The following is a 15,410-nucleotide window of genomic DNA, read 5'->3' as shown; positions in this document are numbered from 1 at the left end:
ATACATGATTTACTGTCCCTTCCAGTCTAAACCATTCATTGATCCTACGATTATAACCTTGAATCCTGGCAAAAAACCAGCATGTTCCTCATTCCAGATGTGTCACATCTCAAAAGCAGAGCTCTGCAATGCTCTGCCTGTGGCCCAGCTCCACACTGGGCTGCTGGTGTCCCCCGTGCCCAGCTGCCCATGTAGCTGCTTAGGCTGGTTTGACAGCAAATATTCACAGGGCTTGAGTTAAGCAGAAATGTCTTCTAAGGACTGTTAGTATCTGGCCAAGTTCCCTGGGTGAAGCCAAGTACTAGAAAACACATGTAATCTCTAAAGACTCTGTAAAGATGGTGTAATCAGAAGAGAATAAATGCTTTGTGTCAGCAAATGAAAGTCATAATTTCTCTTAGAAAAGCACAATTGGATTAGCTCTGGGGATGAGAGTGGTACAGAGATGTAAACAGGTCAGACAGAGGTCTGAGTGTTTCTTTGGATGCCATCTGCTTAACAGGTGGTGTCTGCCCAGGCAAGGACTTGAATTTTTTCCTACAATCACATTGCTGTTTTGGCCATAGGAGAAAAAAACAGGATTAAACACAAAGGGGATAGTCAAAGGCAGTGTCCCAAGTGAGTTTGCAGAGCATATTTGGAAAGAGTGTATTTACACTAGTCCAGCAAAAAATGCTGAGAAAAAATGCTGTTTGTAAACCAAAATAAAGAAAAGCACATTTGCCTGGCCAGTCTGCAGCACAACTTTGCAGCAAGGGCTGATCAGAAATGAAACTGGTGACAATCCAGAGAATGACAATCTCTGGCAAGCACACAAAGTCAAAAGTAATGTCTGGTGTCCAGCTGTAGCTGGGAAATCTCTCTAGCGTGTGGTGAAGTTGTGCTTCACACAGCTATACCTTGAGACTCCCAAAAATGCCTGGGGCATGAGACAATCATGCCAGTGAGGCATGAAATTTAAATCGACCAAAGTGTATATTGCTTCATTAATCAATATCTGATGTAGTGGAAAGTTTTGGGATTAATGGTTTCTTGGAAAGTTGTTTCAGCAGCTGATCTTGCAAGTGTTCTACAATTTTGTTCAGGGTTTTGGTTTTTGTTGCAAGTCTTTTGCTTCTAGAAGAGGCCTCCATGGAGGCTCTACATCACACAAAGAGGAAAAAAGGAATGCATTTATGGAGCTGTGAAGGCCAGGCAGCTGAAGGCAAAAGAATTCATTTTAGGAGCAAACCAGGATGAAGAGAAACAGCCCTAGAATTAGAAATAAATTTAAAGACAAACCCAATTGCTTGATGGATATAGTAGTAAGGAAAAGCACTGGAAACCAGTGAATTTAATCTGGGATGCCTGTGTGTTTGCAGGCAGTGGAGCCTGGAGGTTCCTGAAAGGTACCTGAAAGTCTGACACAGGCATTGAGGCACCAACTGATCTTGCAGCAGGTAGGGCTGAACATGATGTTAATTGGACTAGTCATAATTAGCAGTCCCACAAATAAATAAATATAAATCAGCATTAGGTTCAGTTTATGCTCATATAGCAGCTCCTATAAATTCAGCAGCTCAGGAGGAGATGCACTCCAATTTGGGTGGCTTTGCTGTGGGGGAGCAGCCCTTAGGATACATCTTTCCAAGCCAGTGCAAAGACAGAGCCCTCGGGGTAAAACACTCAGAGGACATGGCTGGAAGGGTGGAGGGGTCTGGAAGGCAAGGGGGAACAATCCTAATTGGAATGCAAGACATCACTCTTGCAAACATGCATAAATTAAGCAAAACTATTGTTCTGACTCCCCTCACACCTGTACCTTTTGTACTCTTGTAAAGCCAAATCTGTACATTTAAGATGGGAAAGTAAACAAAGTCTTGTTTGTCCAAGAAGTGAAATGGCAGGTAGGGAATGCATTGGCAGCATTTCACAAGACAACAAGAGTACAAATCGCACACTGCAGCTCTTACTGAAGGACAGGGGAAAGCAAGTGGAGATCTAAATATTAAACTTGTGGGTAACCCAGGTTCCCACTGAAACTGCAACCTGCAGTAACTGCACATCCCAGTAAACCACACCCACCGGAATAACAGAGCAGGAAGGAAGCCATGGATTCAGGAGTAACACTGAATCACCTATGGAGGCAGGCAAGGAGCTGCACAGGCCCCTGGAGTGAGTCAGGGGAAGGGAAAAGGAGTCTTGTTTATCTATGGATCACAGCCCTGTCTGCAACCCTTTCACTAGTCCTGCTTAGAGTATGCCATTGGGAGCACTGGCAAAATCAGAACATTCCACCTTTAAAGTGTGAAAATCGCCTTTAAATATTTAAATATGCATAACGATTAGGTATAGGTCTACAGACAGTAGAACAGAACTCACTTCTGACTTTTCCTGCTGCATGAGTCTCAGGTACCCAGGTGGGTTTTCCTCCTTACCTCTACACCACCTTACAGGTGTGCAGGAACAAAGTCCTGCTCCTCCTGCAGCCAGTGCCCGAGCACACTAAAACATTTATGGGTCCCAGACCGGACCCAGGAGTGTAAGGGGCTGGACTGACACCCAGACTAAACACTGCCAATCTCACTGTGTGGGAGGTGAGTCCAGAGTGTCCCTCTAGCAGACTGGTCATAAACAGGAATCTGTCTTTGATAGAGACGAGCTATTCCCAGTGAAACTGTTTGCGTTGTTTCCTGGCTGATCTGAAGAGAGCTATACTGTTACCAAAACAGCATGATTTACTGTGATACCAGCAAATTAGCCTACCTTCCAGTGATCTTTGTTTTGCTTAAGCCTGCAATAGTGACTTTCAGTAACGCAAAACTGTGTGTAGGTCATGAATAAACCAACACCTAGAACCAGAACTAAAGTGCAGTAAGTCACACATTTGACTAAATAGAGATCCACAGGGAGCTTTTATCACTAAGAAAAATAAGCCATCCACCGAAAAGGAAGTAAACAGTTACTTCAGTACTGTGAATTGCAGTGTTACCTTCCTCTGATGCTTCGCAACCAAGCTAATGTTGAGAAATAAAAATAGTGCCTCTGATCACCAGCAGTATGGTCTTCACCTTTGCTTTCAATACTGTTTTTGAATTCATTTATCATGTGCAGAGTTAGGTATCTCTGCAATTTTCTTTACCGAAAACAAAAAGATTCCTTCCCTCATAGCCTCATTTAGCAAAATCTCGTTCTGGCTTTCACGAGACTTCTTTTGCAGGTGCCAGGATACCTGAATGATCATGGGCAGGGAGAGAAGAGCAGTGCTTTGTGGTGAAAGCCCTTCTTCAATACATGCTAAAGTGTCTTACTACTGGGATGAGAGTCAAAATAGTGCCAGATGTGAGGAAACATTTGAGGACTTAGTAAATGATGAGCGAGGATTTTGGGGGAAGGGGTAGTGCAGAAGGTACTTTGGATGTGTTACCTCTAGCAATACCTTTGCAAAGTCTTCGGGCATCCACGAATTGACTTTGCAGTGTGTCACATACTGGCTTAATGAAACAAAAATAACTATGCTAAGAAAAGACTGTCCAGGAGAAATCACTGTCCTGTGATTTCTATATAAGGGCCTTAAACAAGTGGTGCGAATGCTTCACCCCGGTCTCATACCCTCCAGTTTTAAAGGCAGTGACACCATTTATCACTCAGCACACACAGGCCAGAAAACAACTTGTTAATTGGTCCATCTAGCAGTTTGAGAGAGAGCACATGCCCTCCGGAGACAGTCAGTTCCAATGCAAACCGCTTCATGACTGAGGCCTGTGTTTTGTGTCTTTATTGTTAAATTAAAATGCAATTGGCAAAAATGATAGGGACAACTCAGAGCACCTTTCACAGAGGAGAGGCCCAGCTCTCGCTTCTTTCTTCCCAGAAATTTACGAAGAGGGAGAAGAGGCGCCTGGATCCAAAGTCAATAAACGAACATGTGCTTTCCCAACGACTTTGGAGAGCTTTACCAAAGCCACGTTGCAGTGGTCCCAGCTTGCTCTAGCTTTGAGTGCTGCTGACACCGGGGCTGGCACTGCAAACAGAAAACTTTGACACCAGGCACCAGGCTCATTACTGAGAAGTAACATTCACAGATGGAGTAATAATCCAGTATGCGAAAGAAAAAGAAAAAAAAAAAAAAACAAAAAAAAAAAAAAAAACAAAAAAAAAAAAAAAACACAAAAGCTGACGTCTGGGCATCTGTGCAAGTTTTTACATTCTTCTCTTAGGGGAAGAAATAAAGATATTGTCCTACCTGGCTATTCTGTGTCGTGTGTTCAACCTGGAGCCGTTCGTGACGCCGAACAGAAGGGATTGTTTCCAGCACCATGCAAAGAGCCGCAGCAGGGTGTGCTGAGCTCCCCGGACACGGCTGGGAGGCGAGGCTGGCGAGGGAACACCGCGCTTCCCGGGGAGCGGGGCAGGCCGAGGCGATCCGGGGCTTCCGGGGTGCCCGGGTGCCCCCGGTGAGGGCTGCGAGGGGAAAGGCAAAGTTCCCGGGGCTGTGGGCGGAACGTGGCACCGTGCAGCACTGAGTAAATAAAAACTGATCGTTGGACTCGGGTGTGACACCAGGTATTGCAGGGGTTTGTGCACCACGGGCAGGGCTCTGGGCTCCATGTGGGGGAAATGCAGCCTGTGGTGCGGCCCAGGCAGGCCCTGAGCTCGGCTTTTGGCAAATTTCTCTTCTTGGACAGCACTCGGAGCATTTCAGTCCCAAAATCTGTTCTTTCTTTCACTGCCTCCCATAAGGACCTATAAAATGCACCCAACTTCTGTGGGATGGCTTCTTGCTTGAGGAGTTTATGGCACCGAGTGCTGCAGGATCCTGATTCGTGTTTCTGGATTCCGTGGTTATGAGGAAAAATCACGTAGGTTCAGCTTTTGACATACTTTTTTGTTTCAATGCCCTCTTGAGACTAAATAAAACGTTTGCAAAGATAAATCTGAGATAGAGAAGATATGGAACTAATCTAAAAAAGCCACCTAAGTACAACGGTGATAGGGTGCAATATGAAAACTTGCAATAAAATTAAATTGTCTAAGTAACAACGTTTATCTGCCACACCGGTATTGCATGCTTTCCTACATTTTGATAATGTAGACTTCCAGTGCTAATTCACAAGCTTTGATTTGCTCCTTTAAGGCCTTTTTGCTACCTTCTTCTAGGTTTAATGACACCTTCTGCCTGAAAAATTCCGAATTAGTGCCAGGTTTAAATAGATAACGATTTTTTTCAAAGGAACATTTTTTTTTAAACATTCTTTCCAATATGCTAAATCATTGAATCAGAAGCCTTTCTAAAAGGTAATTCACACCTCCTTAACCACCTTATCTCTTTGTGGCGTTTTTTTTGTTCTGTCTGTTCTTGGTTAATGAAAAGAGATTCATCAGTACCACTGTTTCCTGCAGCCTTTTTCAATCTGTTCTTTCGCTTTCAGAGCAGTAGACGGGATTGCAAACATAGCAGTGAAAGCTTACAATTTTATTTAAAGATCTCCCAGTAGATAATGGGCCATGGTTATGACTAATAGGGTCATGTGGACACGACCCAAAGCAGGAAAGATAACAGCCCAAGCAACACTGAAATGAGACTCAGATCCTCTCTCACATCTGTGAGAGATCCTAGATGAGTCAATAAATGCTGCTGTGCTTCTCTTTCCTTATTCATAAAAGGGAATAATAATTCTTCACTTCATCAAGAGACCAAACAGGAGACGTTGCCAACTACAAGGTATTTAGAGACACACCAGTGATGCCTCAGAACATGAGAACTTCTAAGTCTCTTTCATGTAACAAAGGCAGAGGCTGTCCCAAAGTCCTGTTAAACACACCTTCTTTTTCCTCCCCCAAAATGGCAATAATCACATTTCTTTTGGGCACAAATGAATAAGCTTTTTTTTTTCTGTTGAGTTTCCAGTTATTGTATTGGGTCATGACACTATAATTGAAACAGGAGGTCTTCTTAAGGGAAAAAGGTGCCACAGAGTGAACTGGAAATATGACAGCCTCTCCTGTTAGCATTTTGCCTCCAAGCCCTGCAGCTGTGAGTCAGCGAGCTGATTGGAAGACTTTTATGTAGCATTCAGAATTAGTCTTGGAGGATACACGAAATTACAATTCTTTCCTGTCCGTGCTGTGTTGGTCACTAAAGTAAAAATAACTTCAAATTAACAATGGTTAACAATTTGGAGCCGAGAGTACAGATTTAGATTAATGTTTTTGTAGCATGAGAACTCCCTTTGTCTGGAGTTACTGTTTAAGAGTGATGCAATTTTTAAGGCAAAAAGAAAGACATGCTGCTGCCTGATAAAAAGCTGTGTTGCAAGAGCAGCCTACACGATCTACTCTTTCTTAAGGACCCTCAGCACTTTTCCAGAAGATTTCTTCCAGAGCAGTTCTTTCAAAAGTTGTTGTCCCCTTTGCAAAACATAACGTTTTTTGGGAGCATTTCTGCTTTCTCCCATCCTGTGGTCTGTGGGTCTCACCAATAACCCTTTTTTTCTCATGCTCTGCGAGTTCAGTGCCTGTTTCAGAGCTACCGAGGCAGTTTCTTCACCCTGGGTTTCTACCTTAGAAATATCCTGCCGGGCTGTGGCTTCCTGCTGGGCTGTCCTGTGCTGGGAAAGAGGCAGGGCAATGGACAGACCTCTCGTGACCGATTGTGGGTGCTCATCCTGCCAGCAATAAGCACACCAGACATCCTGGGATAAGAAATGTTGGAGTGACACTGTGACAGGGAGCTGTATCTTAGTTAGCCAGGAGCTTTGTGACTCTTTAAAAATTTTGTAGTGCACTATGTTTAATTAGTTAAGGAATTTGTGATTTCAGCTGGTTTTGATTTAGATCTGCGTTGGCTGAGTGACAGTAAAAAACCCTGAGAAATTACCTCACTGCACCTGCAGAAAGGAACTCCATGGATCCATACCCCTTAGAGAACTTAATCAATAGCTGAAGGACAAAATTCAATAGAGAATTGTTTAATGGTTATCATATAACAACAGATTAATTAGATGTCACACAACAATAAAGTTAACTAGAGGAAGTTAAGGCATAAAAGGTCTATACACCCCAGAAAACTTGATTAATACTTTGCAGGTGCAGTAAGGGACTAATTTCATAGGGCTGTACACCTCAGAAAACCTTATCAATGGTAATGGTCTAACCAGGACAGTGAATTTAATAAAGCACTGTTTAGCTGGATAAAACTTGGGTTATTCATTAAACAAAGATAGATGAGATACTCTGGTAGTAATTAAAAGAAACGAAACACCTATGCCATGATGCAATAAATTGGGCAGACTTTTGGGAGTGTTTATAAAAAAATCTTAGGTGCTATAGTGTCTATAAATGTGTAAAAATTGTTGTTTCTTTCAAATTGTTGTGTCTCTAGAAAAACAACAATTCTTTTTCTATGGTGAATAAATTCCCAATATGTTCCCAATTTTGACTCAAAATTGTTACTAGGAATGTTTGTCTAATAGCTTTTTGCTGTTAGATTTAAAACATTTTGTTTCAACTGACAGATGAAGTGGCAGATATTTGGGTTTGGGACTTCTACATATCCAAAAGAAAGGATAAAATCTAAAGAAAGAACAGGCCCTGAGATACAGATGCATTCATCAACACACAATTTCATTCAACATTTTGGGCAAGGACTATCCCTACTTCCTTCACTGGGTCTTGCCATGCAGGCCACAAAGACCATAAAGGTCATCAGATATACATAACTGGGTCTCAAGAACATGTATTGGTTGGGTGTGAGGAGAAATGGACACTTTGATTTAGGGACACCAAACCTCAGACTGGTTTGGCACAGAACTTCCTGCAAACAAAGAGAGGTTCCTACAAACCACCAGGGCAGTTTCATGGGACACCCACTTTAACACAAAACCCACTGCCAGAAGCTCCCCATTGCCCCCATCTACAGACTGGAAGCTGATTTGAAAAAAAAAATTAAAAAATGCATTTTTGTTGGATCGTTTCCCTTACCATATTCCACTTAAACACCAGGAAATGATCTCACAGGAATTAAGGGGAGTTGCCCTGGGAAGGCGACACAGTTGGCAGCCCAGATGAGGTGCCTTTACACCAGTGCACACAGTCTGGACAACCAACAGGAGGAGGTGGAAGCCAGTGTGGTGTTAGAACACTGTGACCTTGCTGCCATGACTGAAACTTGGTGGGATAAATCCCATGTGCACCTGTGGATGGATACAGGCTGTTCAGAAAGGACAGGGCAGGAAAGAGAGGCAGGGGGGTGCCCTCTGCATCAAGAGGAGGATTGAGCATGAAGACTCAAAGACTGTCTTTGAAGAACAGCCATGAGCAAGCCTGTGGGTAAGGATCAGGGACTGAGGAAACAAAGGGAACCTTGTGGCTGGTGTTTATTATAGGCCCTCATCAAGAGGTGCCTGTTGTTGAAGCCTTCTTGCTCCAGCTATGGGAGGCATCTCACTTGTAGGCTCTAGTTGTGTTGGGGCACTTCAACCTCCCCAACATCTGCTGGGAAGGGAGCACAGGGAGCTATAAGCAATCCAGGAAACTCATGGAATGGAGGATAGCTTCTTGAGCCAGGATATAGACAGCCCTACCAGAGGGGATGGGGTACTGGATATACTGGTCTCCAACACAAAAAAGATAATTGGGGGCATCAAGAGTGAAGTGGCAGCCTGGGCCACAATGACCATGCATTGATGGAATTTTAGTCCTGGGGGATGTGGTCAGGCAAGGAGGTAAAGGTCAGGAACTGAACTGAACTTTAGGAAAGCAAAGTTCCAGTTTTTCAGGGAGATCCCCTGGGACATTGCCAATAGGGACAAGAGATTGGAACAGACCTGTCAGAAGTTTAAGAACATCTCCCATAAAGCACAAGAGCTAGCAATCACTAGGAGCATGAAGTCAGGCAAGGAAGGCAAGAGACCAGCATGGCTGAGTAGAGAATTGCTGGTCAAACTAGAGGAAAAGCAAATGCACAGGAAGTAGAAGCAAGGGCAGTGAGCTGGGAAGAGTATGGAGATGAAATATGGTTTTGCAGCGATCAGGTAAGGAATGCCAAGGCAAAGCTGGAAGTGAACATGGCAAGGCACACAGAGAAAGGCAGGAAGGGCTCCTATGGGTGTGTTGACCAGAAAAGGAAAGTCAAAGAAGGTGCAACCCCCCTCCATGTCCCTTGTTACCCTTTGGCCTAGACAAGTTTGAAGGTTGGGTCCATGGTAACGTTATAAGGTTTAATAAAACCAAGTTCAAGGTCCTGCTCCTGGGTCAGGGCAGCCCCTGGTAGCAGCACAGGCAGGGCAGGAGCAGTCCCAGAGCAGCCGTGCCCAGAAGGGCTTGGGGGTGCTGTGGGTGAGAGGCTGCACATGGCCCAGCCATGGCACTCCCAGCCCAGAGAGCCAAACGTGTCCTGGGCTGCACCCAGAGCCCCGTGGGCAGCAGGGCAGGGAGGGGATTCTGCCCCTCTGCTCTGCTCTGCTGAGACCCACCTGGAGCACTGCATCCAGCCCTGGGCTCCCAGCACAGGAACCACAGGGACCTGCTGGAGCCAGCACAGAGGGGAGGCTGCTGAGAAAATCAGAGGGCTGGAGCACTTCTGCTGTGAGGAAAGGCTGAGACAGTGGGGGTTGTTCAGCCTGGAAAAGAGAAGGCTTCAGGATGACCTAATTGTGGCCTTCCAGTACCTGAAGGGAGCCTACAAGAAAAATGGAGAGATTTTTTGCAAGGGCATATAGTAACAAGGGTGAATGGCTTCAAACTGAAAGAGAGTAGGGTTATATTAGGTATTAGGAAGAAAATCTTTATGGTGAGGATGATGAGACACTGGCACAGGCTGCCCAGAGAAGCTGTGGGTGCCCCATCCCTGGAATTGTTCAAGGCCAGGCTGGATGGGGCTCTGAGCAACCTGGTCTAATGAAAGGTGTTCCTGCCCATGGTGGGTGAATTGGAACAGTATGATCTTTTAGATCCCTTCAACTCAATCCATCCTATAAATCTATAACCTGACTCACTGGCATTAAAGCAATGTCTGCACAATGTAGTGACAACTGGTGAGCTCTGGCTATGTCCTTGAAGTTACTGTCAGACAAATCGGACATAAAGGCTTTAAAATTTTTTCTTTTTCTTTCCCTAATACATCTTTTCAGCCACTGAGTTCAAAACAGAGACTTCACAAAGACTTGCACTGTCACAATCCACATCAGATGAACTGTGGTGCTAGGATTAGGCAGATGTTAACTCCTTAAACCAGCTTTATGACTGAAACCAGTATGTCATGGGAGGGTGCCTTCACACATGTCAGAAATAACAGCAACAGAAATCTCTCAGTGGTGCCTACAACATGGGCCAGAGAGAGGATGCTACTGAAATGAGGGAAGAACAAAATGTCTGCTGTTGAATATTCAGCCTGACCATTTACTGAGAACCCTATTCTATGAAGAATATTGCAATAAGGCAGCAGTAACTTGCCTTCAAAGACATGACTTAAATCTCTGGAGGGAACTCCCATGTATATTCAGGACAGCTACCCAAACTCACTTGCAGAATTTAGAAGTCTCCTACTGAGAAACATTCCAGCAGATGCTTCCTGACATTTAATGCTAAACATGTTATTATGAGGCTATAAACAGCCTTTCACTCCGAAACATATGAAGGAATAGCATAAGACCCCAGGGAGAGACAGCTCTGTATAAAATGGGTTTGTTGTTCCTGATTAGGATTCAGACAGCCCTCCCTGGTGTTGTTAGTACTGGTTTGATTTGTTCTAAGGCATGTCGGATGTTTGTTGCACAAACAGACTCCCTGATGCTTTCATCATGATGGAAAATTAAAAATAAGAGGTGTTAAGTAAAGAACGGGTGCCACAGTCTGAGTCTAAAAGCAGCACATGGTCATGTAGTCACTACAACCCACTGCTGTCATGAGAACTCCTGACCAAGGTTTCCTTTTTAACTTTTGCTATAGTGTGGTTGTCACCTTCCTGTGAATTTCAAGAAGATTCATGTTCCTACTTCCTTTTGGCTGCTGTGAAAAGTCTCAGTTTCTGAGCAGTTTGTGAGAATATCAGTGACATAACCTTCAAAGCAACAATTTCTAAGGCTTCTGGGAAAACGGACATTTTTCATTCATGGCTGAATAGAAAAGAGAAAACTTCTGGCTCTCTGACCAGTAGTTAAATGTAGAGAACATTATAAGAAAAGGACATTAAAAGCCATGAGAGGCATGAGCAGCTACAGAACAGTAACAAAAAAAATCTGGCCCCAATAAAGGTGAAACTCAACCTCATATAGGGGTCGATGGCCAGTTCAGAGCTGATTTTGTTAGAAGTAAGTCAAGTCTTGTGCAAGGAAAGTTCATCTCACTTTTCCTGTGATTGAAATTAACATCATTAACATGAGCAGTTACATCATCAGTGTGGTTCATAGGTAATATCATTAATGTGACAGGACTTTGAATTTACAACAGGATCATAAATTAGAATTTGACCCTATGGGCCTAACAGTGCGAGCAAACAAAAGATCACAACATGTGTTAAGCTTGAAATCCTTGAACACACATTAACTTCTACAATGAAAACATTAAAAATATTATTGCAAGTGATGGCTGACATATGGCATCATCCACCCTGCATCAGTCAGGAAACTCTAGAACATCACAAAATACTTTTATTTAACATATCCCACACACAAGCACAACAGTGTTCCTTGAGAACAACATAGTGCATACAGCTTTAATCCCCCACAAGAGCAGACTCAGACATACCGATACCCATTATGGCAGAGGAGAAATTTTGGTGAAGGACTTCTAGAAGCTTAATGGCTAACATGTTTATAATAAAACCTTTAAGTTAAAACACTCCCTCAGCATGACAGGCAAAGCAGAGTGCATGAGACTCAGCTTCCCTTTGTGGAACGAGTTACTAAGGGCCATTTTCTGACCCCGCTGAAGTCAATTATGAAGCTAACATACAATGTGCTAACTGAAGATTAGCCAAAGGTTTTGTATTTTCCAGGCCATGTGTCTGTTTCCAACCTTCAAGTTTTAGGCAGTCAGTGCCAAGGGCCCCCAGTGAAACTGACCTGCAGCATCCACCATAAGAGAATACATCCCACTGCTCAAATTTCCCAAATTTACTGAAAACCTTATGTAGGTTTTGGCTTTTCATTATTTGATGTGTCCCATGAGGTGTGTGAAGTTTCCAAGATTCTGGAATAGGTTTTGGAGGGAAAACTAGGCAGGAATTATATCTTTCTAAGACTTTTCACATATTCCCACGTTCTGAGCATGTGAAGAGTTTTCCATCTCCTCTCAGGACAATCTGAGTTAAGGCAATATCAGAGACATACCTAAAAGCTTCTTTTTAACCCAGTATTATTATCTATTATCTATTATCTATTATCTATTATCTATTATCTATTATCTATTATCTATTATCTATTATCTATTATCTATTATTTTGAGAAATATTATCTGACAAGTAAGAACAAGAGAAATAATCGCAACATTGATAAACCCAAGCACAGTTTTAACTGTCAGGGGAGTAAGTTAAACAATGATGTTACCTTTTTAGCATCGTGTCCCCTTTTTCCCTACGTCTTTTTGGAGTGCCTCAGTATGTTCCTTACATGCTGGGAACGTCAGCTGTTGAGAGATGCAAATTCAAAACCTCTGTGAAGATGTCTCTGATATCCCCCAGCTACAGAAATAGACTTTTGGTTTAGGATTGCAAAATCATCAAACTTCCTGCTCTCTCCTCTCAAGAAAAGACAAATGCTCTCTATAATAGGTGCCCTACTTACCTAAGGCTTTGATCTCTCCCAGCTCTCTGCTGGCAGATTTCTGGAGGAGCCCCAGCGTACGTGAATTTACAACACAGCGAGCTGCTGTGCTTTCCAAGAGAGCTGGTTTCAGCACTGCGTCTGTAAGACTTCAAAGGAGAGGGGAAAGTTATTTTTCTGCTTATCGCTCCAATTTCCCCCTCCACTGCCTCTGGACACTGTCAGTCCTAGGAGATCACAGAATGGCTTGGGTTGGATGTGACGTTTTTCAGGACAGGCTCTATGCTGAACTTCAATGAGCCATATCCAAGGAGAAATACACTCATGAGATGCTTTGGGGTATTTTTTTATTTCCTTGCAGGAGTCAGAGTGTGAAATAGTACCACTAGATATACCGCCCTTTGCTTCAGACACGCAAACACACATTTATGTGTTATCTTTCACTTTGAAACGGCTACCTGAACCAGTAGGCAAGCGTTTGACTAAGCCAGCACTCTCCTTCAATCTCGTGGGAAAGGTGCTTAGACCTTGGCAAAGCATGGACAATATTTTGAGGGCTTGGATTCCTGCCCCCTTATTTAACTGCAGTGACCAGTTCACAAAGATTATGTCAGTTGGGTCACCTGGGAGCCTTTCCAGGTCTCCAGGCACGAAGCATGGCTGCATGCCAGCTCTTGCACTACTGAGTACTGCCTTCACCTGTAATCTCTCACCACCTTGAGAAACTGTGGATAGTTCATGCCTGGAAGTGTTCAAGGCTGGGCTGGATGGGATTCTGAGCAACCTGGTCTGGTGGAAGGTGTCCCTGGCCATGGCAGGGGGCTGGAACAAGATGGTCTCTAAGGCCCCTTCCAACCCAAACCATTCTGTGATGACAGAGCCGCCCTTCCAGTTGTGCCTTCAGTTCTGGTGGTTGATTTCATGCCAAGCACTCAACACAGGGATACATACCATGATTGCACAGCCTTTGGCACCACTGCAGGCTGTCATGAGGAGCCAGAAAAGTCAGCTTGCCTGACAGCGTGAAAATTACCCAAAATTTGTGTCATTCTTCTGTTAAAATAGCACTTTATGCTATTTTAACAATTGTTATTTTACCAATGATTTTATATATGTAGCAACACTCTGACATTTTATTTTTCCAAGACAATTGTGATTTCTCATGATTTTCATCATGTCTCATGAGCCTTTGTTCCAAGTTCTTTATTAATTAACTCATTGTGGTGTGCTGCAGCAATAGCCCTGCCAGACCTGGGTCCAAAGAAACGTAATACAATTAACCTGGCAGGGAGAAGCCTTTGGCTGGCTGGAGGGGCAGCGGGCCAGCACAGCCACAGCAGTCCCAGGATCTCATCCCTGTGTATCTGTCTACTGCACAGACCGGGATTGTGCACTATCAGCCTGCCCAGGTAGCATCCTAAGAGAGACAGGACCTTAAGCAGTGATGAAGGATGTATTAGTCCTGGCTGAAGGCCCACGAGCAGGCCTTCAGGCCTGCTGGAGTAGCAGGGCTGTAAGAATTCTGCTTATTCTCAGAGAAAAACGAGGTTTGCTTTCCTGACATTGGACAAGAAAATTTTATCCTCACCAAATACCCAGTGTCAGTGTTTCTAGTTCTGCAGAGGGGTCCATTACATAGTTGCAAAACAGCTGCTCCATGGAAATTACAAACCTGGAAAGACCCCCAAAGGCTTCCCACAGACCTGTGCGATCTAGGTGAGAAATCCACCCAAATCAATCCATTCTCCAAAAGTGACAAGATATGAAAGAAATTAAAGCAAAATTTTTGCTGTAGGAAGTTTTGCTTCCCACATTTGTAGGCCAGTGACCTTTTTTTGTTTGCTTGTTTGTTTGGCAACATTTGAAGAAAAGAGGAAATGAAAGAAATTCTTCCTAGGTTTCCTACTCTGCAGAACTCTCTAGTCAGATCAGATGCTCTGAGGAATAGGTTGGTGTAAATGAGAAGGTGGTAAGAACACAAACCACTAATTAAGAAAAAATACCTCAATTCTCAGAGAGCTGACCTGATCATCCCATATGGAGAGAGTCCCTGTAAGATCTATGTATTAGATAAGTGGGTCCTTATGGAGAGAGTGCCTGTAAGATCTGTGTGTGGGTCCTAGTTACTCCAAACGAGCTACAGCTGCAAAGTCCTTAGTTGGGCAGCAGCTGCAGCTTGTGAAGATAACTGGAATAAAAAGGGGTGGGTCGAGAACCTAGGAGGAGTCTCTGAGAAGACATGAAGGACTGTGTTGCAGAGAAGAACAGCTTGGTACAGTATGGGACTCGAGAAATATGAATACAACAAGAAGACAACAATCCCAGGCAGTGGGATTAATTGCCTTCTGCAGGCCTGGCCTTTTCATGGAGAAAGCTTTACCTGGGACAGGGATGCCAAAGGAGCTTGGAAAGTTACTTGAAGACAAGCTGGGTGGAAACCCCCTGCATCTCCAGTCAACATGACCTGAAAGAATATTGCTTGCTCCCAAATCCATTAACTAGTACGACCCTGGGAATTTGACTGAGATGCCCAGGCCTGGTTCCAGCTGGGATCAGAGGGAGGGAGTTCGGCCAAGACATTGTGGAATTCAACACCTCTTCATGTCATTGCCGGGGTGGGGAAAGGGACACTCACTTCCAGGAAGAAGGATGTTCCTTTCTAGCTGG

General features: G+C 43.9%; 1 protein-coding gene across 1 annotated transcript in view; it reads right to left on the bottom strand.

Moving 5' to 3' along the window:
- The window catches only part of LOC102061741 (phospholipid-transporting ATPase ID), a 108,081-nt gene extending 103,609 nt beyond the window's left edge, over positions 1-4,472 (bottom strand). Inside the window, exon 1 of the mRNA XM_074533105.1 lies at positions 4,226-4,472. The gene's annotated coding sequence lies outside the window, so the exon portion shown is untranslated. The remainder of the gene's footprint in view (positions 1-4,225) is intronic.
- Positions 4,473-15,410: the final 10,938 nt, after the last annotated feature.

This window comes from Zonotrichia albicollis, chromosome Z (genome assembly GCF_047830755.1).
Source record: "Zonotrichia albicollis isolate bZonAlb1 chromosome Z, bZonAlb1.hap1, whole genome shotgun sequence".
In the NCBI taxonomy this organism is placed as follows: domain Eukaryota; kingdom Metazoa; phylum Chordata; class Aves; order Passeriformes; family Passerellidae; genus Zonotrichia; species Zonotrichia albicollis.
The sequence above is the reverse complement of the archived record's forward strand: the minus strand, read 5'-3'. Positions and strand labels throughout refer to the sequence as shown.